This window comes from Sinocyclocheilus rhinocerous, unplaced genomic scaffold (genome assembly GCF_001515625.1).
Source record: "Sinocyclocheilus rhinocerous isolate Xijiao unplaced genomic scaffold, SAMN03320098_v1.1 scaffold1152, whole genome shotgun sequence".
NCBI classification, from domain to species: Eukaryota; Metazoa; Chordata; class Actinopteri; order Cypriniformes; family Cyprinidae; genus Sinocyclocheilus; species Sinocyclocheilus rhinocerous.
Window position 1 is genome coordinate 97343 of NW_015625590.1, and position 26321 is coordinate 123663.

The 26321-nt window shown below is 39.1% G+C and overlaps 1 pseudogene; it reads right to left on the reverse strand.

Moving 5' to 3' along the window:
- Nucleotides 1–307: 307 nt before the first annotated feature.
- The window catches only part of LOC107757087 (protocadherin-16-like), an 81666-nt pseudogene continuing 55652 nt past the window's right edge, over nt 308–26321 (reverse strand).

Here is a 26321-nt window from a genome sequence, read left to right on the forward strand (position 1 = left end):
CCCTGAGGATCTGAACAAATAAAATTTTTAACAATCACTTATGATTTTCTTCAATAGGCACTGTGGATTTTCAAAATAAGAAAAAAAAAGTTAAAAAAACGTTGAGCCTTTCAATGGACATCAAAATACGCTGACAAAAACTGACTCAACATTTCATTCAAAAAAGCAAAAAGCAAATAGGGTTATAGCAACCATTTGACATATGTCTAACAAAAACATCAGTACAAAAATATAAAATACAAAGTGTTTTTTCTTAGAAAACATTGACATCAAATATAACTGTCCTTTAAAATGTGCAAATGCTGGGCTAAGTGAAATGTCATTTGATCTTCAGGAGTGTTAGAACAGCATTATAAAATAGTAATTTTCACTTCTTTTACAACTCAAGTCAGTAAGTCTAAAGAAGGGTGACAAATGCACCGCTTTCTGAAACATCTGGCCAGCCAGTGGAGCAAAATTACATACAACATGATGTTGAGGACTATGCCAGAGGAGAGGCATTTTTAGAGTACCTGAGCAGGTGGGAATTCTTTCTGGTGAGCTCTCCTTAGACAGCATTAAATCCTCAGTTCTGTCTCCTCATGTTCTAAGGAGTGCTCATTTGTACTGATAATGGAGGAAGAGTGACCTCCAAAAGGAGTAATGGCTGGGGAATGGGCTGCAAGTGGTGAAAGTGATGGAGAAAAACTTGAGACATGGCTATATTGAGGAAACAGAGCCATCATGGTCAATGGGAGATCGCCGCAATAAGGACAGGTGAGGAAATGTTCGGCCTACAGCAGGTTTTGGCAAAACAGTTTTAGCCCCTGGATGAGCTACAGAGGTAATAAGGGGAGGAGGGTCAATTCTGGGCTTGGGATCAGTTTTTGCTTTGGGATGAAATGGGCGCCGAGGGTTAGGTGGCGCGTTCTCATCTTTTAATCTGGCAATTTCTGTAAAGACATTAGCCAGAGGCTGAAATTGAGGGCACCAATCGAGGAGGTAGTCCCAGTTGTAGCTGCCACGCAGTTCCTCGTCGCTAGCCACAATTGCTGTAAGACAACCATCTACAGCGGGCTTACCATCCTCCGGGAAAGCATAATCTTTCGGATGCGAGATGTTAAGCCCTCTTCCAACCCCGAGATAACCACCTCCTTCATCCCGATAAGTTGGCAACTGGCTTGATAGTAGTGTCCCACTTAAACTTCCCAGTTTTTTCCCTTTAAACCATTGGTTTGCATCCATCCCGGGCTCACAGGAAATGTCAGACAGCTGGTCTGCATCTTGCTGGATACCAGAGTCGGGCCCACGAGCAGCTATGTGCTCCTGCATAGAGGAGGAGATGCTGGAAACTTGAGGATACTCATTAATCATCCGGATCTCATCATCTTCTGCTGCTTCAGCTTCGGCAGAACCACGCCCACTGGAGTGAGATGGGTCAAGAGACCCACCTCGTGCATAGGTACCTCCTCCGCTCCCAGTTTGTTCTGTTGCATACCCAGGAAGAGTCTGATGATACAGCTTATCACCCCCTGGAACTTTCGAATCTTCAAGACTCTCCAGAACGGTACCGTGGGTTATGATTCTGGTGCAAGCCTCTTGTTCTTTGTACCTTTGGGATCTCAAGAGGAATATCACCACAACAACTATGATAAAGAACACAATGGCTGCCAAGGAAGCTGTTATAGCACTGGCAAGCACCACATTTATGTCTCTGTTCAAGCCGAATGATGTATGGGTGACATCAATTGTGGCTTGGGCAGAAGCTTTTCGGGAATTATCCAAAGGACTGTGGGCAATAACATTCAACGTCATCTTCCGTGTCTCTCTTTTGGACCGGCTTATATGTCGATGATATGCATCCATCTTGAGGGATATCACTCCTGTAGATGTGTTGACCTCAAAGTAAGGTGAACTGTTTGCGAGCGTGTAGAGGACAATGCCGTCCACCCCTCCATCCTCATCATTAGCATTTACTTGGCCAATGCTTTGCCCTTTCTTGGCACCCTCAGGTACATGGAAGGCGAAATCTGAGTTAGTGAAAACAGGATCGTACTCATCTTCACCAGTCACAAAGACCTGAACTGTGACTGTGGCTGAGTAGTTGCCTGCATCCATTGCCATAGCAATAAAATGGAAAGCATTAACCTTCTCAAAGTCAAATGTAAAGCGGGTTCGCACCTCACCAGAGGTTTGGTTCACTAGGAAGGAATCTTTTCCATTGCCGGAATTGTACATGAGGAAATATCTCAGTTCTCCGTATGCTCCTTTGTCATGATCAATGGCATGTAGTATGGTAACTAGAGCATTCTGGGGCTGGTTTTCACGAATGCTTGCTGTGAGTGATTTAAGAGGGAAGTAGGGCCTGTTATTATTGATGTTCTTGACCTCAACAGTTACAGGAGCAAGAGCAAAGTGGCCCTGACCATCTGAGGCCTGAATGATGAACACATGAGAGGACTGTTTCTCACTATCAAGAGACCTCCGAAGACGAATGGACCCAGTCCACCGATCTACAGAAAAGAGCTCAGACTCATCTCCAGAACTGATTGAGTATTGAACCTCTCCATTAGCTGTTGAGTCAGGGTCCACTGCAAAAAGTTGAAGTATTTCTTTTCCTGTTTCTGCTCCTTCATTTACAATAACATTGTACTCTGCCCTACTGAAGGATGGAGGGTTATCATTGGTGTCCATTACAGTGACTAAAACTGGAACACTTGAGCTTCGTTGAGGTATGCCACGATCTGAGACCACAATAGTGAGATTATAGCCATTCACACTCTCAAAGTCAAGCTTATCAACTAATATCAGTGTTCCAACTGTCTGAAATCCATGGCCCTCAAGGAAATGAACACTGCTCTCAATTTGGAAGGCGTTACCAATGTTTCCACTGGCGATGGCGAAATCAAACCCTCTAGATAAGTCCCCATCCACCGCTTCCAGGGTTAAAATGGTTGAACCAGGAACTTCGTCTTCAGATACAGAGGCTCTGTACTCAGTCTGGTGGAATACAGGCTCATTGTCATTGACATCAGACACATGCACCTGAACTGTGGTAAGGGCGGTCAACGAAGGTGTTCCACTATCACTGGCTTCAATCACCACCAAAATGGAAGGGCGTTGAGAGTCAAACTCAACCTTCTGCTTGATGAACAGAGTACCTATGTAAACAAATTACATTATAAGATAAGATACATAATAAGGTAAGATCAAGGCTTTTAGTACATGCTTCAAAACAGTGGTTCTCTCAACTTGTGTGTGACAATCCAATAATAATATCCTGGACAGGGTCCTGGAATGCCATGCATCCAGCTCTAGAGTCCTTAGGCATAAACTGATCTGTCACTTGTAATATGGCTAATAGTAACACAATATTTGGTGTGGTGTTTTTTTTCTTTAGGCTAGTAAATCACACTTCTTCTGTTGTTTATAATTAGCAAATTTTCCAGTTAATTTTTTTCTACTCATTGTCATAATTTTGCATATCTTGGGAACTCATGTTGCTTTAGTTTGATTAATAAATTTGATACTGTATCAGATTGCCACTTGACGTACTAAAACGTGGGACCTGAAGAAAAACCTGCTGAGAACCACTATGCCAAAAAACACGTTATGTCTTGTTCCTTAAAAATAAATTCTACAAGACTTCTGACAATGATTCGGATGAAAAAAATAAACAAAAAGAAAATAATAACAAAATGACATATTACCATTGCTTGAGTCAATGTAGAACATGTCCTTTGTTGACACAACCCTGTATGTTATCCTTCCGTTCTCTCCAGAGTCCTTATCTGTAGCAGTTACTGTGATAACTGAGCTTCCTGCTGGCAAGTGTTCTGCTAGAGTCACCTGCCAAAGACATAAATCGGTCTTAACACTCATGGCTTTGAGCAGTACACAGCATCAATTTATTTTTATTTAAAGGGTAGAATATCAAAGCTAGTAATCAGTTATTATTACAAGGCTCTCTGAAAGTCTCTTCTGACTGGTCAAATAACTGTTTACTATATATTATTCAAACATCTTGGGTTTAATTTTGAAATAAACTACAGAAATGTACTCTTTCTATCAATATTCATCCTGAACCTGTGATTTCTCCTAACGTACCTCGTAAAGGTCCTGGGAGAAGACTGGAGCATTATCATTCACATCCTCCACAAGCACGGTCAGATTTGCGTAACTCTGTTGCTTGGAGTCCGAGGAGCTGATGGTCAGCGTGTACCATGTTTTATCTTCAAAGTCCAAAGGGGCAGTCAAGGACACCCCTCCTCCATAGCGATGTATTCCAAACTTCCCTTGAGTGTCTGAGTCCAGAAGAAGGGAATAGGAGAGAGCAGGTCCAGAGTCCACATCATTCCCTGTGACCTGAGTGATCACAGTTCCAATCAAGGTATCTAGAGAGAGAAATACACAATCTTGATAACCCAGTGTAAAATGATATTTATTGTTTCCGTTTGTGGTTGCACCTTTCAAAAGTATTACATTTTACTAGACAACGCCCAACATTATTGGACACATTGTACAACATCAGTGACAGGAAATAACCATTAAGGACTTTGGCGAGAAAATGCCAGGTAATTGAGTCAATCTTTCAGTATGGTGTGCCTCATTGTTTGTCTGCCAGAAAAAATAGGAAATTTAGTTCATTGATTACAGGAGCAATATGGAGTTCAAACAGCAGTCAACTTACTCTCAGGGACCCGGACTTCACGTGGAACAGGGATGGTGGGACTGTTGTCATTCAGGTCTACAATGATCACAGTGAGAGTGGCAGAACCTGCTAACCGAGGACTGCCTCTGTCCGTTGCCATAATAACCAGGCTGGAGACACAACAACATAATTAGAGCAGAGTCTGGACATTCTCACAGACTATTTTTATGTTGACGGGAAAGAAATTTAAGATGTTTTAAAATGCAAACTCTAAAAATAATCAAAGATAAAAAGCATACTTATTGATTAATTATCAGAGTATATAAAAGTTTAAACCACATCCATGCAACTGCCTCTACAGAAGTGTCATTCCGTCAACAAATACATGGGCATGACTTTTTTTCTTAGCTATTTAAAATATTTAAGGTTTTTTTTTTTTTTTAAGTGAATTTAAGACATTATTTTTCAATCACTCCTTTTTAAGGATAAAAAAAGGTAAAAGGAAACGATCTTAACTGCTATAAAAGCAGATGGAAGAACTTAGTACTTGGTCTGTGTCCAGATCTCTCTGTCCATGATGGCAGCAGTGGATATACTGCCTGTGACAGGGTCAATCTTGAAGAGGCCGCTCATAGACGATGACCTTATGGAGTAGGTCACCTGCCCATTCTGACCCTGGTCCAGGTCATTCGCCAACACCTGAGGAAATTACCGGTGAATTTGGCAATGAAAATACAGACAGATTTGCAACAGCTGCTCGAGCGTAACATGAACCTCTAAGCAATGTTGGGCTTGGAACTCAAAATATTTAGAAAAAAAGAAGTTGAAAAAGGGAATTGGTTGTGGCTATGTGGGACAGCTGAGCCTATATTCTCACCATGGACAATGAAAACATTGTGGGAGACGCAAAAGAAACTCTTTTGGCTTGCACTGAAAATATGCTGTATTTAGGCCAAGGGATGTTGTACTCCGCAGCTTTTATGAAGACTCAACCACTGAGAAAACAAATGGGAGATCACTGTACCTGAATGATAGAATGATCATAGCCCTGGGCCTCACGAACATAAGCAATGTAATTGTGAAGTTGAAAGTGTGGTAAGTTGTCATTGACATCCTGCAGGAGAAGGTTGACTGCCATGAAGGAACTGGAGGATGCAGTTTCAGCCTTGACCACCAGGCGGAGTCGTGGGGTCTCCTCAAAGTCCAGACCTTTGGAGCTTCCTACCCTAATCTCACCTAAATAATGAATGATTGTATTATGACTAATAGTGAAACATCACAATAAATTCATGCAAAGACTTAGATTTACTATCATACCTGTGTGGGGGCTGATGCTAAAGGACTGCTGCTTGTTACCACTGAAAATGCTGTAGTTAATGCCACTGCTGGATCCATCAGGATAGTGAGCCTGTATCTGAACAACTGCTGTACCTATGAAAAATACAAGACCTTTCTTGATTAAAAGGAAATTTTCCATCAACTTGGCATGTATGCAAGACTGTAGTGATGCACAATACGTCATTACCATACCACGGTTAACACTGATGTTTTATCATAACAGCCAATATTGGATATTTAATCATGCATCTCATTTCCCTTATTTTTACATTTAGACTACCAACATCTAACACTCACAACATTTATCATAAAAACTTGAAAACTTGGGCATTAGCCAAAAATGTGTTAATATTGCTCCATCTGTAAAAGATACATATCCTAAACTAGGCATCCACATCCAATTTTGGCAGACGCTTGTACCCAAAGCAACTTACATTGCACATGAGGCATACATTTTATCAGCTCATGCATTAGTCTCTCTGGGGATCAAACCCATGACTTTGGTGTTGATATACTCTCATAAAAAAGGTACAAAGCTGTCACTGGGGCAGGACCCTTTCAAAAGGTGCTAATATGTACTTTTAACGAACTAATATGTACCATTTAGGGGGTAAATAAGGTACAAATATGTACCTTTTAGCTTTTGTACTTCAGGGTACCAGCATAGAGACAGCTTTGTACCTTTTTTTGTGAGAGTGTAGTGCCATGCTCTTGATTGAGCTACAGGAATATCAGTTGGATATCACTGATGTACAGCAATTTGACATATCTGTATTGGTTTCCAAGGTCATTAATCGCACCTTTAGCAGCATTCTCCTGCAGGCTGACATCCCTGGTGTTGCGTGAGAAACGGATGCCCTGGTAACTCTGCTCTCTGATGTACACGATCACAACTCCCAGAGAGGACTGCAATGGGTTACCCTGATCCATGGCCTCCACAATGAGGGTCCGCTGGTTCTGAGTCATCGCGTGGAGCTTTTCGGTGGCCTGGATGTCCCCAGTCAAGGAGTTTATGGTAAAGCCTTTGACTGGATTCGCAAACCGATAAAAAACAGATCCATTTGCACCGAAGTCTTTATCTTCAGCTCTCATGGTTGCCAGCACCTTGTGGTTGGAGAGACTACTGCTGGACACATTGATGATGAGCGGGTCTGTGAGGAAGAAGGGGGCGTTGTCGTTTACATCTAAGATGTAGATGGTCACTTCAGCAGAAGTGTTACGGGGGTTGGAGGCTGAGGAGTCCATGGCATAGACTTGGAAGCTGTAGGAGGCTACTTTTTCTCGGTCGAGGGCTGCTGCTGTAATAATGCGACCTATGTGTTGGTCCACAATGAACATGCCTCTGGATTCGCGGCTCAGGAAGTAGGCCACCTGACTGTTGGACCCTTCGTCCTTGTCAGAGGCTGAAACCTCCAGAACAAGAGACCCTTCCGATGCATCCTCAGATACCTCCACAGAGTAGCTGCTGCTTGGGAACACTGGGCTGTTGTCATTTAGGTCCAAGACACTGATGTCCAAAGTGACAGTGCTGGTGAGGGATGGTATACCCTGGTCTTGTGCCTCCACAGTGAGGGTGTACTTTGCTTTGGACTCTCGGTCCAAAGGCCTGGAAGTAGACAGCACACCTGATTTCCTGTCCAGGTGGAAATCACCAAAACGGTCTCCGTCTAAGGAAAGAAAGATATGAAAATAATGTTGTCATCTGGCCTGTTAGTGTCTTCCCTCTCTGGGTATACGCAATTAAACAATATTAATCAATTTCATCAACGCTGACCTGTGAAGGGTGCAATGTATATTATATAATTTTTTATTCCATTTCATAATTATATCCTGTAATATAATAAACCATTTTTTTTTCTTAAGTAAGAGAAATAAATAAAAAGTTTCTTTCCTTTAAATTATTACTTTATCAAATGAAAAAAAAATGGAAATCATTTAACTTTGTCCTCACAGGAAGTAATTCATTAAATCAGTTTAAGCGGAAAATACTAAAATATTCATAACCATGACAGTTGGGTCTATTTTCCCATACATATGTCAGTACAGGCTGCCAGATAGTGTTTGACTAACTTTTGTGGAATGATGCGGAATAATGAATCTTTTCTGCAAAATGATACAACAGTTTTTTTTAAAGAATATTTGTATTCAGTATAGATGCATTCAATTGATCAAAAGTGACTAAAGATACTATAATTATTATTTAGCAGCACAACTGCTTTCAACATTGATAACAAGAAATGTTTCTTGAGCACCAAATCAGCATATTAGAATGATTTCTGAAGGATTATGTGACACTGAAGACTGGAGTAATGGCTGCTGAAAATTTGTCTTTGCTATTATATGAATAAATTACATTGTAAAATATATAAAAAAAAAGAAAACAGTTTGGTGTACTAACTGTTGCTACAATGGGGGAAGGATTAATGGGTATCTGTAGGACTGAAAATGACCAAATATATGTGAACATTTAGCTGTTTGTAAAAAATATAATAATATTTAACAAATATTATACAACATAAATATTGCTCATGGCATTAATACCAGTGATTTTGTAGTGCACCAGCCCACTGTCCCCAGAGTCTTGATCTGTGGCTCTAATGGTGAAGAGCGTCACAGGCTCCTGGTTCTCAGGCACCTCCAGACTATAGTACACTCTCCCAAAAGCCGGTCTATTGTCATTCTCATCCAGCACTGTGACGCGCACTGTGGTCTTGGCGAAATTGGGAGGAGAACCACCATCTCTGGCATAAACTGTTTATGAGAGAGAGGTTATAAACTGGCTAAACAAATCCGTGCCCAACCGTGACATGACATTGGCAGAAACAAAAAAACTGCAAACTATGCTATTAAACAATGCTATTTAGTTGCAATTAAGCAACTGCATTCTATCTGAAGTACCTGTAACAGCATAAACCCCTTGGGCTTCCCTGTCCAAAGCCTTGTTGGTGGTTATGACTCCTGTCACCGGATGAATACTAAAATCATCTCCTACAATACTTCCGTATGTAACTATTCCATTGGGCCCTATGGAAAAAGCATAAAGACATGATAAGAGATGAATTTACACAGTTTCCTTGAATGCAAGTCCAAAACATCACGTCTGAGAAAAACCCATTATTCTTAAGAGGCTGTGTTCACTTTGCACAATGGACTTTTCTCACGGAATGGGTAAAAATGGCGGCGCAGCCTGTTTTTATTTGTTTGTAGTTAATACTGCTGTCTAAGCAGTTGGTCTCAATCACCCTCCCCCTGGTCTTTGGATAGTAGATCGCGTGCAAAAGGCGAGCAATTTGGCAGAGTGTCACCTGTTTACCTCGCTAATTGTTCATGGAGAGAAAGTTTATGGTCCTTCTATTTTATTTGCCCCTGAGTATGTCCAAGAGAATGCAGTGCTCCCTCCCACCCTGGCATCAATTAAAACCACACACTCTTATTTGTGATGAGTTTGGCTGTAGTATCCAGTGTTTTTAGAGAAATGTTAGCGGTAAACAAACAGTCGAGTCACTTTTAAAGAGAATGGTGTGACCACCACCAACCTCACAAGGTGGAAATTTACTTGTCTCACTCCATGCGTGCGTTCACAGACAGTACCGTTTAATATCAAACAAGTATATCTGAGGCGTTGTGTGGCAGAGATACAGAGGAATGTAAACAAAATGATTAGGGCTGCCAATTAAACGTTAATTTAGTGTGATTAATTAAATAAAGAACATAATGTGATACTAAATTAACGTAATTAATCATGTTCCTGACTCATATGTACATTCCATAATATAGGATTTTCCTACCATCAAGATTAATTAAAGATTAAAGTCTTTAAGAGTACACAGGCAACGTACCTTCCCAAACCACATTTATAGGGAGCACGTTGCACAGAACGAATAAAGGAGACATGCAAAACGTGTTTGGCTAGATAACAATATGTTTTGGTGAACTACTTATACATTTGACACGCCATCTTATAAATGCGGCACTCGTGACATTAGTCTACATCAGGGGTCTGCAAACTCTGTCCTGGAGGGCCGGTGTCCTGCTGAGTTTAGCTCCAAATTGCCTCAACACACCTGCCTGGAAGTTTCTAGTATGCCTAGTAAGACCATGATTAGCTGGTTCAGGTGTGTTTAATTAGGGATGGAGGCTAAACTCTGCAGGACACCGGCCCTCCAGGACAGAGATTGGAGACCCCTGGTCTACATGCATACATAGCAGTGTTGTTAACTAAAAATAAAACTATTAAAAATAATTTTTGTTAATTTAAATAAAGATAAAATAAAAAAGAATCATATTAATTAAAAAAGCACAAAACAAAATATTAAAACAAATAAAAATTAAACTGAAATCTGAAAATATAAAAATTCTAATTGCAAATATTAATAAATACTATAATGGTAAATATTAAAAATATTAATAAATAATACTAAAATGACACTAGATGAACAACCCTTTAGTCAACCATTTAATTTTTTATATTTATTTATATTTAATGTATTATTTTCTAATTAAAATTTGTGTTAATATTTATAATTAAATAAAATAAATTAGAATTAATTAATTAATCTTTAATCAATTAAATTATATTAATTAATCAATATTTTTTTATAATTTAAAATAAAATAATAAATATAGTAATTAAAAATAATAAAATATTTTTTGACGAAAACTATCAATGCTTCATAAAATACACCACCAGTGCCCCTTATACAACATACCTGGCATGTTTATATGTTAGACATATATATAGGAGTATTTTACCTTGGTCCAAATCAGAAGCTGAAACCACAAGCACAGTAGTTCCTGCAGGCTGATTCTCTGCAATAAAAGCTTCATATTCACTTTCCTCAAAGCATGGCGCCTCATCGTTTACGTCAATCACCTGGATTGACAGTAACTGGGAGCTGCTGTGCTGTTGTAAACCATGGTCTTCTGCCACTATGGTCAGGTTGTAGAGGTCTTGCTCTTCACAGTCAACTGGTCTGAGAATAGACAAAGACCCTACAGGGGAAATAAGCAAAAGTGTTAGGCTACCATATGATGAATGTAATAAGCATTGTGTCTGGTATTTCTTGTGAGTGATCGCCTGCTGAACTGCATTTTAACAATTACACAATAATGAAGCCATGATGTAAATTGTTTAAAACAAAACCACTCGCACTTAAGCAAAGCCTCATTCACACGCTCGCACAACGAATGATTTCCATCTTGTAGCACACTTTGATCTTGCTTAAGCAACATCACAGCACGAAGAGTTGACGCCTTTCTGCTGTCTTAAAAATGAGTGGAAGTCATGCGACGTATTCAAATAATAAAAATTTTTCCCTATGCAAAGCCCTCCCTACCTGAACACTCGCTGAGCCACTATAACAGCTCAACTATCTGGCCGCAGTTTATGACTTTTTTCCACAGCAAACAGAAAGAGCATACAAACAAGTACTCTAGACACGCAATGGCCCAGCCTACCGTGCCCTGCTCAAATTTGGGGGTGCCAGCACCCCTGTCGTTATCCTACCACAAGCGAGCGGCGCTCCTATTGATCCAATCTTAATTTCATGCTTTTAAAGAACCAGACGCAATGATTCAAAGCAGGCTGTAAAGGCATGATGGGAACTGAGACACTAGAGGGTGTTTTCGTTCTGTTTCGACTTATTTTTCCCTCTCTTCTATCTCCATAATGCTGAGCTAACATGCCTCTGAGGTCTTAATCTGGTTAGAATTACTAGCTCGAATATTTTCAGACAATTTGACTCCTCACCAGTCATGCTCCGATAACGTAAGGGGAAACCAAGAGGAAGAAAGATGTTTTGCTTTTCTATTCTCATATTAATAGTGGAGGGGATTCATAATGAGCTTCCCAAGCAAGTGAGAGTTTGACCAGTGGGTTTGTCATTCATAAAGCAGACAAATGTTATTTTAAAGAGAAAGAACACCCAAAAATGTACGTCCTATGATCATTTACTCACCCCTATGTCATTCAAAATCTGTAGGATTACAAAAGTTTGGTATGATCTAGTTCCATATTTTAATAAATTCTGGCCCTTAAAGGGGTCATATGATGCGATTTCAAGTTTTCCTTTCTCTTTGGAGTGTTACAAGCTCTTGGTGCATAAAGAAGATCTGTAAAGTTGCAAAGACTAAAGTCTCAAATCCAAAGAGATATTCTTTATAAAAGTTAAGAGTCAACCACGCCTACCTAAAACGGCTCGTTCCAACACACCCCCACATGTCTACATCACTATGTGGAAATATTAGCATAATGCCGCCCAAACGTGCACGCAAAGAAAGAAGGCGTGGTTTCAGAAACAGCAGTAGTGTTGATGCAGCCATGTCAGGGAGACACTGTGTTTCAGTGCGAAAGCAAAAGCACTTTATTTGGCCTTCCGGAAGTAGATGCAATTAGGAATCATTGGTTAAGATTTATTTACAACAGAACAGCACAACCCAGATGTTCGAATTTGTGCAACGCATTTTATGGACGACAGTTTTTTGAACCTAGAAGAGTACAAGGCTGGATGTGCAAAAAGGCTATTTCTAAAAAAAAAAACAAAAAGGGTCAATTCCGACATTCCTATGACAATCTGGCGCTTCTGAATCAGCGACTGTAAGTATGTTTTGTTACTAGTTTAAGTATTTGCTATTGACTGTTCAAATGCGGAGTTTTGCGCAGCGCAGAGTAACACGTCGTGTGTGTGTGTGGTGTGTGTGTGTGTGTGTGTGTGTGAGGGGAACAGGGTCACATCACAGGAGAGTGAACTGCCTGTCAGAAATCATAGCACGTCAGCTGTCTTAACCGCGGCTTGTGTACTGCATCATCACTGTGTCTGTCACACGACTCTGTTGCCCTTTCGGCTTGAGCTGATGGTAAAACTAACGACATTATTAACTGTCTTGATATTTACTTTGAAAGCTGACGCTCGCGATTATGGTAAGGGGCGTTACATTTCCGACGCGTGCTTGTTGTGTTCGGCCAATCACAATGCACTGGTTCAGCTGGCCAATCAGAGCAGACTGTGCTTGTCAAAGGAGGGGGCTTTGTTGAAAACGACGTGTTTGAGAGAGGCGGGGCATAGAGGACCATAATGTACAGTATTTGAAAAATAATGTGTTTTTTGAACATTAAAGCATGTCAACATATTCTGTTACACCAAATATACAAAATAATGATCTTTAAAATAGCATCATATGACCCCTTTAATATTGAGTGTGGGGTCCATAAGCATATCAAGGTCCACAATAATGCATGCCGGAACAGAGAAACACAATCTGAGCTCTCTGTTTGTGGTAGAACATGCTGTAAATAGCTACCAGCTGAGTGGTGTGTCTTACATTCCTGCTTAATGTCATGATGTACTAATGCACAAACACACACACACACACACACACACACAGAGATGAGAGAAACTGTTCCGAACTCACAGCACAGGGCAGAATTTTTCGGAATGGCTGAGATGTTGAACTGGCGGTTTTTAGGATTAAGAGAACTAAAGGGCATTTAGAGGATTGCGACATGGGAGGAGAGAAAAGATGCGAGTCAAGCAGAAATGCAGAATCAAAATGATGGTGAATTTTGCATGCAATGCAATCTTCCCACAGAAAAAAAAGGAAGCCATAAGGGTCTGGAACGACATGAGGGTGAGGAAATTATGATAGAAATGTTATTTTTGGGTGAACTAATCCTGTTCACACAACAGTTTAATCATAAGAGGTTTGCTGCTACTGCTGCATGTCTTGATGTTACTGGCGGTTTGAGTAATTGGCCATAGCAATTGAAAAAAATCACTCAAAACGCAAAACAATATACAAATATACAGTTGCATTGCAGTTGTGCTTACCCTTCTTATCATAATTTTACAAACACCAGTCAGTAAAGATATTTATAGATACAGTAAAGATATTATAAAGATATTTATAGTGTTACAAAAGTTTTAAATTTCAAATAAATGCTGTTCTTTTTTAACTTTGTATTCATCAAAGAATCCTGAAAAAAATATCACAGTTTCCACAAAAAGCAGCACAAATGTTTTCAACTGATAATAATTAGGAAATGTTTCTTGAGCACCATGTATTTCATTCAGATGGATCTGTTGACTGGTTTACCTGTATCTGGGTTAAGGCTGAACTTTCCTCCGGTGTTGCCACTCTGGATACGGTACGTCACTCGTCCGTTCTCTCCCTGGTCTGCATCTACAGCCATGACATAGACCACGACAAAACCCACAGGCTGGTCCTCCATCACACTCACCACGGACGGTGAGATGAACACAGGGTCGTTGTCATTCACGTCAGTAACAAATATCCGTGCTGTGACCGTTCCACGGCGCTGCTGACTGACATCGGGGGCCGAATCTGTCGCCTGAACCACCAAGAGTAGTGAAGAGGTCCTCTCATGATCCAACATCATTCCCAGAGAGAGAACTCCTGTAGTTGGATCCAGGAACAGGAGATCTGGAACGTTTGGCCACTGTTGCAGGATGGAATAATGCACTTCACTGTTGGGTCCACTTCCGTCTTTATCAATGGCCTGAAAGGTGTAGATAGACGACCCAGGATCTGTGCTCTCAGGGACGACTATGATAACGGGATCTTCAGGAAACTCAGGAGCATGATCATTACTGTCCTGGACATCGATTACCAATGTAACAAAGTGACTTTTAGGTAGAGGCATGGAGAAGTCGTCAACCTCAATCTGGAGAGTGTATCGAGGAGCTTTTTCGTAGTCAAGCTCACGGGCTAGGTAAACATCACCCGTCTGACGGTCTACCACAAAGGTGCCGTCGCAGTCGGTGCCTCCCACCACAGTATACGTGACCTGGCCTACTTCAGGAAGAGTCTGAGTATCAGGTGAACGAACAGACCCCACGATTGAGCCAGGTTTAGATCCCTCCACTGAAGTCAGTGTTATTGGTTGGGAGTTAGTGGTGGGTGATCCTTTATTTGAGCTTACAACCTGTAAAGAATTACATTTATATATTAGATTTAGAAACTGAAATGATGAATGCAAAGCACGGCTAAATGTTTGACATTAATTTGGCAACAGGAATGGAAATAATGGGGTTATATATGATTCATTGGATCAAACTCAGTTAAACTTTACAGATAAAAGAAAAAATTAAGAATTCCTATTTCTTTTTTTTATTATTTTCCTTTTGTATATTTTGTACTATATTTTAGTACAGTACAATAACTTTTTCTTCAAGACCTAGATTTTACATGGGATCTAAACAGGTTTATTACCGTTAACTGAAATTAAAATGAAAACCACATGCACACACACACAAAATCATTACTTAAAATAAAATATATATAAAAAAACTATTTCAGAAACATAAGCTAAATAAGAATTATTCATATTTTCTTTACTTTACATAATTCTGTTCACGTTTATTGTATGAAAGTAAACAAAAATACAAATAACTAACACTAGGTTTTTCATTTTATTATTTGATTTTTCTTTTAATTAATTTATATACCAGAACAGACCTGCAACCCATTTTTAAATTGTGTCCTGCTAATACATTACATACAAAATCCAACAAAGTAGAAACATACTGCAGCACACATTTTCTTCTCTTATTACAGGGAATAAAAAACTAAACTTTTTGGGGGCTTTTACAAGCTCAAACAACAAACCTGCTAGCATTAATTTAATTAAGTTAATTTGATTGGTCTGTGACTGCCAGGAAAAATAATACTGGATTAAAGTAAACATAATCATAATAGGAAACTGTTAGAACATTCAAATTTGCAAATATTCTTAATAAAAATACAGAATCCTCATAGATGACTCAGAAGCACTTCAAAGCAAGATAACCTTGCTTCCTAATATGGAAGCCTGCAGTTTCTCTTAGCAGATGAGACATTGTTTTGATAGTTATAAGAGACTGTGTATGTCTGTGTGTGCACAGAAAGAGAGAGACAGACACATAGAGAGAGATGGAAACAAACATTTAGATAAGGAAAGACACATACAAACACAGCACAGGCAAGACACTGAACCTCAAAATCTATGCTGTAGAACTCAAACAAGTTTGAAAATAAAAGCATGCACTGCAACACAGGTGCTCATGCATAACCTATTATTTTTTTTACTATGACTAAATCATCATTATGCACCAGTGTGATTAGTATATTGGCAGTAACGAGATTCTCGAGGCCAAGTCTTCTAATGAAATATAATAGGACAGAGGGGTAATTAATCCCACATTAAGCGGTAAATGACATGTCAAAGCACGTTCCAACAAAAGATCTACTTTTTTCACACAGCTGCTTTTGAGTCAAACTATTGATTTCTGAAAGAATCAAAGCCTTGCCAGAGCTCTTTTATTCTAATTAGATATCAATTAGGAACTTTATTATTTGTCTTGGCACATACATAACAATATTGAATGGTTATACAGCATACATGTGTTTTCCAGGCATTTGCACGCTGGAATTTACTACTGTTGCTGTCCGTTGTGTCTGTTTCCACTCCGTTGACTCGTTTGAGAAATATTAATTTGATCACTGGGGTATTTCACAAGGAGTTTTCTGTTCATCAAAGGGCTACTGAACTGTATTACGAGGCTTTGACACAGCATAGCAGAAAGCACAGCTGGCACTTGTATCGGTGCAGCTGGGAGTCAGTCACTCTTACTTTGAATGTTTTACACAGTAATATCACGCTTAAAATGTTGCAGACAACAATGGAAAAAAAATGGGAGAAAAAGTCTAGGTTAAGACATTCATCTCTGAGCACCTAAAATTAGCCAGCTGAGAGTATTTTTCCCGGCATTGCTTGGGGAAGGTTACATGACTTGGACTAGGAGAGATGAGCTGGCTATGGAAATTTGCAATGCAAGAATGTAAGCCTTGATTAGGCCAACTAGATCATTCTATATTTCCTTTGCATGATGTTTAACCTGAAAGCAGATGTAAATGGATCCATTCCTGTAGTGTAGAGGATAGTTTACAAGTTCATATTTTCATATAACAGTATTAAATAAATCATTTTGCATATTATGAAAAGGTAATGAGTAGATCCATGTGGCGGAAGGTGTTATTTTTAATTTACGATGAAGCCAATCTTTGATATGACCAAAGACCCTTGTGTTACCTTAATTTTTGAAGGTTTATAGCCATAACTAATCAAGGCACAATATACATTGCTAGGAAATTTGTCAGGAAACCTGCCAAAGAATGAGAGGCTGAAGGCGTTTTATTGCTCAGACGTGCCTCAGATGTTTAATCCATCTATCATCCATTGGATTACATTTGCATGATTTCGATTAACTGGTTAACAGACTCTAGGTGTATCTCAACCTAGCCACCGTTTCATCTGACCTGAATTTTCAATGTTACGGTGGAGCTCTGAGGGGGTGAACCTCGGTCCGAGGCCAGAACGATGAAATGGTACTCAGGTCGCTCTGAATGGCTCAAAGGGGAAGAGGACCGCAGCTCTCCAGTGTTTGGGTTGAGTGTGAAACGTTCGGCTCTGGGACCTACAGCAAAGACAGGATGGAACGGGTCAAGTTTGTCAAGTTAGCATGCATCAGGGTGATAAAGAATGATTTGATTGACCATTTTTCTACTGTACAAAGTGTGCATATGACTTCAGTGTTGATCCCATCTGGATTTGATTTACAGATAAATTACAGAATGAAATAGTTATGTGTCAAATTTAGTAAATGTGTTACAAAACATATTTAATGATCTCACGCGTCAACACATTACTTTCTACACTTCACGTCATGCTGTCTAAGCTTTGAAGAATAGCAGAGTATTATTGCACCGGTCAGGTATAATGTATTTTTGGTACCGGAATACTTTTTTAGTATCAGTATACTGTGCAATCCTCACAAAGAACTAAATCTTATTTTTTTTTTATTAAATCAGAAGTTTCCTGTTCATTGTAGATGGAAAAAATGCTTATTGCTGTAAACTTTGCATCTGGTTTCGACATTGTGTAAGATATCAAAACAACAGGTTTTGATTCAATGCATCTTTCTTACCAGACATGGAGTAGAAAATAGTTCCATTTTCTCCTTCATCAGGGTCTTTTGCATGAATGGTTCCCAGAAGAAATCCAGATGGCTGACCTTCTAACGCCTGCACAGAGATTTCAGTTAGCACTTTTATCAATACAGCTCACTTCTGTATATGAAATCTGTATAATTTTTCCTCTGTAGAAATCTTTGTAGAAACTTTAAAATATCAGTACACCATTCAAATTTTGTAAGACTTTTAATGCTTTTGAACTAAATTTCTTATGCTCACCCAGGCTGCATTTATTTGATCAAAAATACAGTAAAACAGTAATATTGTGAAATATTATTACAATTTAAAATAACTGTTTTAAATGTGAAAATGTTTATTCCTGTGATGTCAAAGTTGAATTTTCATTAGCCATAACTCCAGTCTTCAGTGTCACATGATCCTTCAGCAATCATTCTAATATTCGTAATGACTCCAAAATCAGAGTTTTATTTATTTTAGTCCATGTTTATTATCCACGTGAACTCCTAAAAGTGGACAAAATTAACCTGTAGCACATATACTGTACACATTTTAAATGTACAGTCTTTCTCTTCTAGAAGACATGAGATTTATATCTAATACCTGCAGCAAGAGCTCTCTTCCTGCATGGCTGAAGGACGGCGCATTATCATTCTCATCCAGAACTGTGATGAAAGCAGTGCCTGTAGCGCTGCGCGGAGGGGTCCCTCCATCCTGAGCCACAACCATGAGCTGGTAGCTGGACTGAAGTTCACGGTCAAGGGAAAGTTTTGTGCTTATCTCACCTTAAAGACAGATGGCGAAAAAAAGAAAAACAGAGAGAGAGTAAGACAAACTATTTTACTGCACATTTTCATCTGTGGCAGAAGGCACAGATGGCACATCCTGACTTCACCAAGAGGAACCCCCACAGTTAACATGGTGCCAGAAGTCTGGAGCTGTGTGTGATGGCTAGTATGTTCAACAGCTCCACATTAGGGAAGGGTCAGAACAGTCAAATAGCCATTCACCAACTGACTACGGGTTTACTGAGGTTGGCTAGTTTGTAGATTGAGATTTCTACAGTTTTAAAAAATGTGTTATTGTCAAAACTTCTAACAACAAGTCAAAATAACATTGTTTTTGTGAGGACTGTGGCAGCTTTCTGAAATTAAAGGTAATAGTAATTATTTTTCCCATTTATTTGTTGAATATCTGCCAGTTAATATGCTAACAATCACTACCTGTCAGACTATCAACATGTTAAATCTCTCTTTGGAAAGCTGTTACTCTACATTCAAATTCAAAAATTTACCACCTTCAAAATAAGACTTCAAATTGCTTGATTTGAGTAATATTCTCTATTTTTAGTGAGGACTGAAATTTTGGTCATAGTTACAATATTTAGCATTTTGAATGTCTGTCAGTTAGCATGCTAATAATCAGTAACAGTCAGACTATCAGCACACTAAAACTGAAACTAAAGCTGTTAATCTAAATTCACCACCTTCAAAATAACGAAAATCACAATTAAACTTCAAATCACTTGGTTTGAGCAATGTTCCACATTTTTTTGAGGACTGTGAAAGCTAGTTATTTAGCCTATATATTTATTTAGCCTATTTATTTGTTGTCTGTTAGTCAGCATGCTAGCAATACGTAACTGTCTGACTATCAGCACACTAAAACTCACTAAAACTTGGAAATTTTACTCTAAATTTGAATGCACAAATTCATATCCTTCAAAATGAATACAATTACTCTCAAACTTCTAATTACTTTTTTTTTCGTAGCCTATTAATGTGCTGCATTGTAAATATCTGTCAGTTTATCAATAAGAAATGATAATGGACATGACCAGCACACTTATACAGTGCTTTCTTAAGACCATTTTGACTAATTCATAAACAAATAGGCAATTTTGAAAATATGTAGTTTTGCACATCCCTACTCTAAACAGACAAACATAATACCACTAGATTTGACTAGGTGCCAAGCTGATCTTGTCATTCCGAGTCGTTTTGGTCTGTTAGACTATCTGCCATATTTGAAGCTCACCTGTGTGGGAGTTGATCTGGAAGTGGCGATCCAGATGGAGCAGGCGGTAGCTCAGCCGACCGTTGAGACCAGCATCCCGATCGCTGGCAGACACCCGGCCAAAACCAGTGCCTGCCGGCAGGTTCTCACGCACTGCCAGAAACGCTCTCTCTTGGGTAAACCGTGGGGTGTTGTCGTTTTCATCCATCACTGACACACGCACTGTGGCACTACCTGTCTTCTTCAGCTGTCCATTGCCTGATGTGGCCAGTACAGTAAGCAGGTACATCTCCTTGGCTTCTCTGTCCAGGGAACTTTTCACGAACAGCCAGCCGTTGTCAGACACAATGCCAAACCCTGCAGCGTCACCGTCTGGGAGCAGGTGGTAGGCTAGTGGGGCGGAAGATGTAGAAGATGGTCCAGTGGTGATGCCACCATCTCGGTTCACAGCTCGTACCTGCAGGAAGCGAGTGTTGAGAGGCGTGCTTTCCTTCAGCTCTACTCGGTAGGTGAGGCTATCAAACACGGGGCCTTGGCCATTCTCGGCTTGCACGTGGATGACAAGGGTGAAGGTAGAACTTAGCTGAGGTGCTCCGCTGTCTTTGGCAATCACTTTCAGGTCATAGCGAGGCATGGTCTCATATGACAAACTGCCAATCAGGCGGATTTGTCCGCTGTTGCGATCAATGCTGAAGGCTCTCTGGGCACCGCCGGTGAACAGGTCAAAACTCAGAAGACCACTGGGTCCAGAATCATGGTCTTCTGCTTGGACCTTGTACACCACTGTACCCATCCGGGTGTCTTCAGGCAGAATCAATGACTCGGAAGATGAGGGCAAGAAGACGGGTGCATTGTCGTTGATGTCGGACACTGTAATTCGTACCCTAGTCTGGCCAAAGGCCGGGGGGTTACCGCAGTGCGCCTGGACTTCCAGATTCAAGCTGGGTTGGGCCTCGTGATCCAGAGGCAAGCTCGTTCTCAAAGCTCCAGTCTCAGAATCAATAGTGAAGTAGCCCGTGGGATCACCAGAACTAATAGTGTAGGAGATATCCTTCGAGACACCTGAGAAGAAATAGGCAAATGGCCAAAGACTCATTAGTTCACAGTGTAGGACGAAAACAAAGACGAAGAGTTATTTTTCAACACATGAGACCAGAATTTAGTGCCTCAAATATCCAATGCAAATTGTTAAAAAACTAAGTGGTGAAACAGAATCAATGATTAATGTCGATTGTAAATGAGGTGTGTACAGTGGTTCCATGCATATTTGTACAAGTGGTGCACCATGAAGAAAAAAGCCAGAAGACGTCTTTCAGCATACTTGAACAAAGTCCAATGTAACTGATAAATGTGGGTACACACTGAAGTCTGGTTTGTGTGTTTTAGCGTGTTGAATAAGAATTTGTGACCAAAGGAGGGGGAATAAAAACCTCTGAGATTAGCTCACCCACCATTCTTAGTGCTGGCCCGCACAACTCCAACTTGTGTTCCACGCAGGGCATCCTCAGAGACCACGAAGAAGTACTGAGCTTGCTCAAACACAGGGGGGGCGACCAGTCCTGCCACTATGCTTATGTTGACCCTGGCATTGACTGGAGCAGTAAGGCCCCCACCATCTTGGGCTGAGACCACCATTGTAATGACTGAGTTTGCCTTTCCATGTAGAGCGCGCGACAGTGAAATCACTCCTGGGAAAACGCACACCCAAAAGAAATATTTTCGTTAGGTTTAAAGTTATCAGAATACATCAAGAAAAGCACAATACCTCTTCATCTTATACACCCACCCACCCACACACACAACCGTTCAAGTTTGGGATCAGTGTGATTTTTTTTTTTAAAGAAAATACTTTTATTCACCATTAAATTGATTAGAAGTCACAGTAAAGACATTTATAATGTTACAAAAGTTACAAAATGTTACAAAAACAAACGTTTCTATTCATTAGAAACCTGGAAAAAAATATCATGAATCCCACAAAAATATTAAGCAGCTGTTTTCAACATTAAGAAAGGTTTCTTGAGCACCAAATCAGCATATTAGAATGATTTCTGAAGGATTGTGTGACACTGAAGACTGTAGTAATGATGCTGGAAATTCAACTTTGCCATCAAAGCAATACATATATTTTAAAATCTATTAAAATATAAAACAGTTATTTTAAACTGTAATTATATTTTCCCAACATTACCGTTTTTACTGTATTTCTGATCAAGTAAATGCAGCCTTGATAAGCGATGTTAAAAAACATTTCAAAAATCTCACAAACTCCCAAGCTTTTGAACGGTAGTGTGTATACACACATACACACCAATTAAACTCCAATTAAAAATACAGCCAAGCTATTAATAATTAAAACTAATTTGTACATTTAATAGTCTCACCAGTATCTTTGTTGAGGGTGAAGAAAGGTGAGCTCCCTCCAGGTACAGTACGGTACGTCACTCTGCCATTATCTCCTGCATCTGGGTCGTGAGCAGTCACCTTCAGGACAGAGGTTCCTGGGGTGCTCTGTGTACTTAGGCTCACTGCATAGTTCAGAGGGTAGAACGCTGGTCGATTGTCATTTATGTCTATCAGATCCACACGCACGTAGGCCACTGAAATCAGTCCACCCTAAAAAAAACACAGCCTCGATTAAATGTTTAAACTTGCTTTAATAGTCATTAAAGATCTGAACTGATCTGAACATACAATAAAATCTAACTAGATAATAACACAACCAACTGATGAAGGCTGACTCCATAACAGCCTTATAATCTTAAGACACAGAAAACGTTCACAACTGACCAGAATAACTGTACTATACAAAATATTTTGGATAAAATTTGCAAGAAACACTGAAACGTTTCAAGGGCTACTTATGGGAAGGAAATAGATTGATTATATTCCCTGTAGAGAACTGCAATCTGCCAAGGGCACAGTGTACATGTGGGATACGGTTCTTGCTGCTAAACATCTTGCCCGCCTGGCATCCCATATGGAGCAAATGGCATGTCAGGAAAAGCCTCAACTTATTAAATATTACAAGCTGATGCTCTTTAGGGCCCAGCTGCCCCTGCTTGCTTTAATGTGTCTCCTGAAATTTCCTTTCTTTGACACCTGGTGCTTTAAAGTATTACTTAGGCACAGGATGCTTAATTGCTACTGAAGAATTACTATGCAGGCAATTTTTCCCCCACTGGCTTCCTAAATTGACATTATTTGCTGCACTTCTGAAAACAATCCAGTCACAGTTGATGTCACAATTGAATTGGTGAGAGATGAGGTTGCTGAGAATCACTGGACACTCACCCCATCCACAGCTGTGACGGTGAAGTCGTAGTTGGCTGGACCCTGGTCACGATCCAGGCTGGTGGTAGTACAGATCTGTCCATTGTGCTTTCCAATGGTGAATTGAGATGGGGTCACACTGCCTGGACTAGAGCCCAGAGAGTAGGAGATGGAGCCAAAAGAACCACCATCCTCATCAGTAGCTGTAACCTGGAAAAGGAGAGAACACATTAGATTAATGTTTAGCCAAATGTCCCAAAAAGCATAAGGAGAGAAGCCAGACACTTTTAGTGTTTAGGACCAAGGTTCAATGGTATTTAATCACAGGTCCTGATCTTTATTTATGCTAAACAGGGATTGTCTCTACACTGAATAGGAATAACTATATAAGAATTGATATCCAACCAGCAGTAGATATTTGTGGGTAGGCTGACGAAAAAAAAAATTCATATTTTCAGCCTTTTTTATATTGATATCAATATTTATGCATTTGCCCTGAAATTATTTAAAATAGTGATACTAGTTCACCATTCATAGTTCTAAACTAGTTCTAAACCATCATATGGTTTCATATGAATGCTATTTTTTTAACAAACTGTTGCCAAGTAAACTAAAAAAAAATGTATAAAAAAAGTGAAACAAAATAACGACAAAAAGAAAAATCTACTCAAAAAATATCAAGGCATGTTTACAAAACAGTTTTTCCAAAAAATAAACACAAGGGAAAATGACATTATATAATTTTCATTTAAATCAACCAATATAATACTTTGAAAATAAAACTTCAATATTTATCTACATATATTTTTAATTAAAACATTTAGATACAAATGTAAATGAATGATTGAATCTAAGTTTCATTTAAAACCAGTTCATTAAAACTGCTTGAACTGATTAGCAGAAATGAAATTTTACTGATTACAAGTTAAAATACAAGTATATAAATACAAGTATATAAATGAGACTAGACATTAAATGCTATTCTTAATGCTATCATATTTGCAAGGTGATAAAAGATTGTGTGCGTATATAGGAATAAATAAGAATTGATATCCAACCAGCAGTAGATATTTGTGGGTAGGCTGACAAAAAAAAAAAATCATATTTTCAGCCTTTTTTATATTGATATCAATATTTATGCATTTGCCCTGAAATTATTTAAAATAGTGATACAAGTTCACCATTCATAGTTCTAAACTAGTTCTAAACCATTCATATGGTTTCATATGAATGCTATTTTTTTAACAAACTGTTGCCAAGTAAACTAAAAAAAAATGTATAAAAAAAGTGAAACAAAATAACGACAAAAAGAAAAATCTACTCAAAAAATATCAAGGCATGTTTACAAAACAGTTTTTCCAAAAAATAAACACAAGGGAAAATGACATTATATAATTTTCATTTAAATCAACCAATATAATACTTTGAAAATAAAACTTCAATATTTATCTACATATATTTTTAATTAAAACATTTAGATACAAATGTAAATGAATTATTTAATCTAAGTTTCATTTAAAACCAGTTCATTAAAACTGCTTGAACTGATTAGCAGAAATGAAATTTTACTGATTACAAGTTAAAATACAAGTATATAAATACAAGTATATAAATGAGACTAGACATTAAATGCTATTCTTAATGCTATCATATTTGCAAGGTGATAAAAGATTGTGTGCGTATATATATATATATATATAAACGTAAAATCAAGCTCTAGCTTGAATTTAAATTTTTATATTCTTCATTTTATATTCCAACAACACTCAGCACTTTCCTGTCACAAATAACCTGACTCCAGTGAGTAATACCACTGAACAATTTATCTAACTTGGTTCACAGCCCTTGGCAATCAAAAGTTGCTCTGGTGCTCTGTGGCAGGTACATATACTGCCGTAAACTAAGAGAGCACAAGGAGAGCTCTTGTGCAACACTTGGGTTTGATCAATCAAGCCAAGAGGAGGGAAGCTACTGGCATCTAGCAGACATAAAGACTTTCACAGGCACAGCACACAGCTCAGGAGAGAACATCAGACAGATAAACAAATGGAACGAGAGAGAAAGAAAGAAAGAAAGACAGAAAGAGACTTGTATAGAGCTGATGACTATCTGGGAGAAAATTAAATGCCATTCCATGCAAATATGGAAAGTGAAATTACTTTCTATTCAGGTTGTTATTCATCAAATAAAAGAAAAAATCCTGCTTCGGCTGACATTTACCAACTCTCAAACAACATTACACTTCGGCCATGAACCGCCTGGAGTGGATGATGGCTGAAACTGTGCAAACAGATCCTAATGACATTGAGATGAGGGTATCTGAGTCTGAGAACGGGTTCTGGCAGAGGCCATGGAGCAAGTGTAGGAAAAATAATCATCATGAAGACAAGAAGTCTCAGCCCACAGCGGAGAGATGTTCCACCTTTTAACCATCCAAGCCCCTGAAGCAAACCTTGATATTTTACAACCGAGCAAGGGGGGGGCACGATGTTCATAAACACCACACTACCTATCTTTATTACCTTCATGCTAGCTTGACAAAAGTTGGATGCCTGAGGCCTGAGCAGCGAGAGCTTGAGGTTGCAAACCGTGGAAGGGGTGGTTTAACCAAGGATCTGCTTCATGGACAAAGCCATTTTCCATAAAAGCCTGGCTTGGGCAGAGAAAGCTGGGAAATGTCTGGGGGTCTTGTGGGTCTCAATATAGTCCAACTAAAGAGCTCCAAAGCAGCACTGTAAGATAAATATTTCCTCTCGGTCGCAGCACTGTTCATAGTGGCTACTGAATGGAAAATGTATTAGAAAAGGAAGCGTGTTGGTCACAATAAGAAATCATGTATTTATTATTGTACTCAACAAGCCATCTTTAAACATCTGTCAGATTGACTATACGTATGGTATATCTAATAATCAGAGGCGGACAGTAACTAAGTACATTTACTTGAGTATTGTACTTAAGTACACTTTTTGAATATCTGTACTTTACTTGAGTATTACTTTTTCTGGGAACTTATGACTTTAACTTCACTACATTTGAAAGACAAATATTGTACTTTTCACTCCACTACATTTCTATCAAG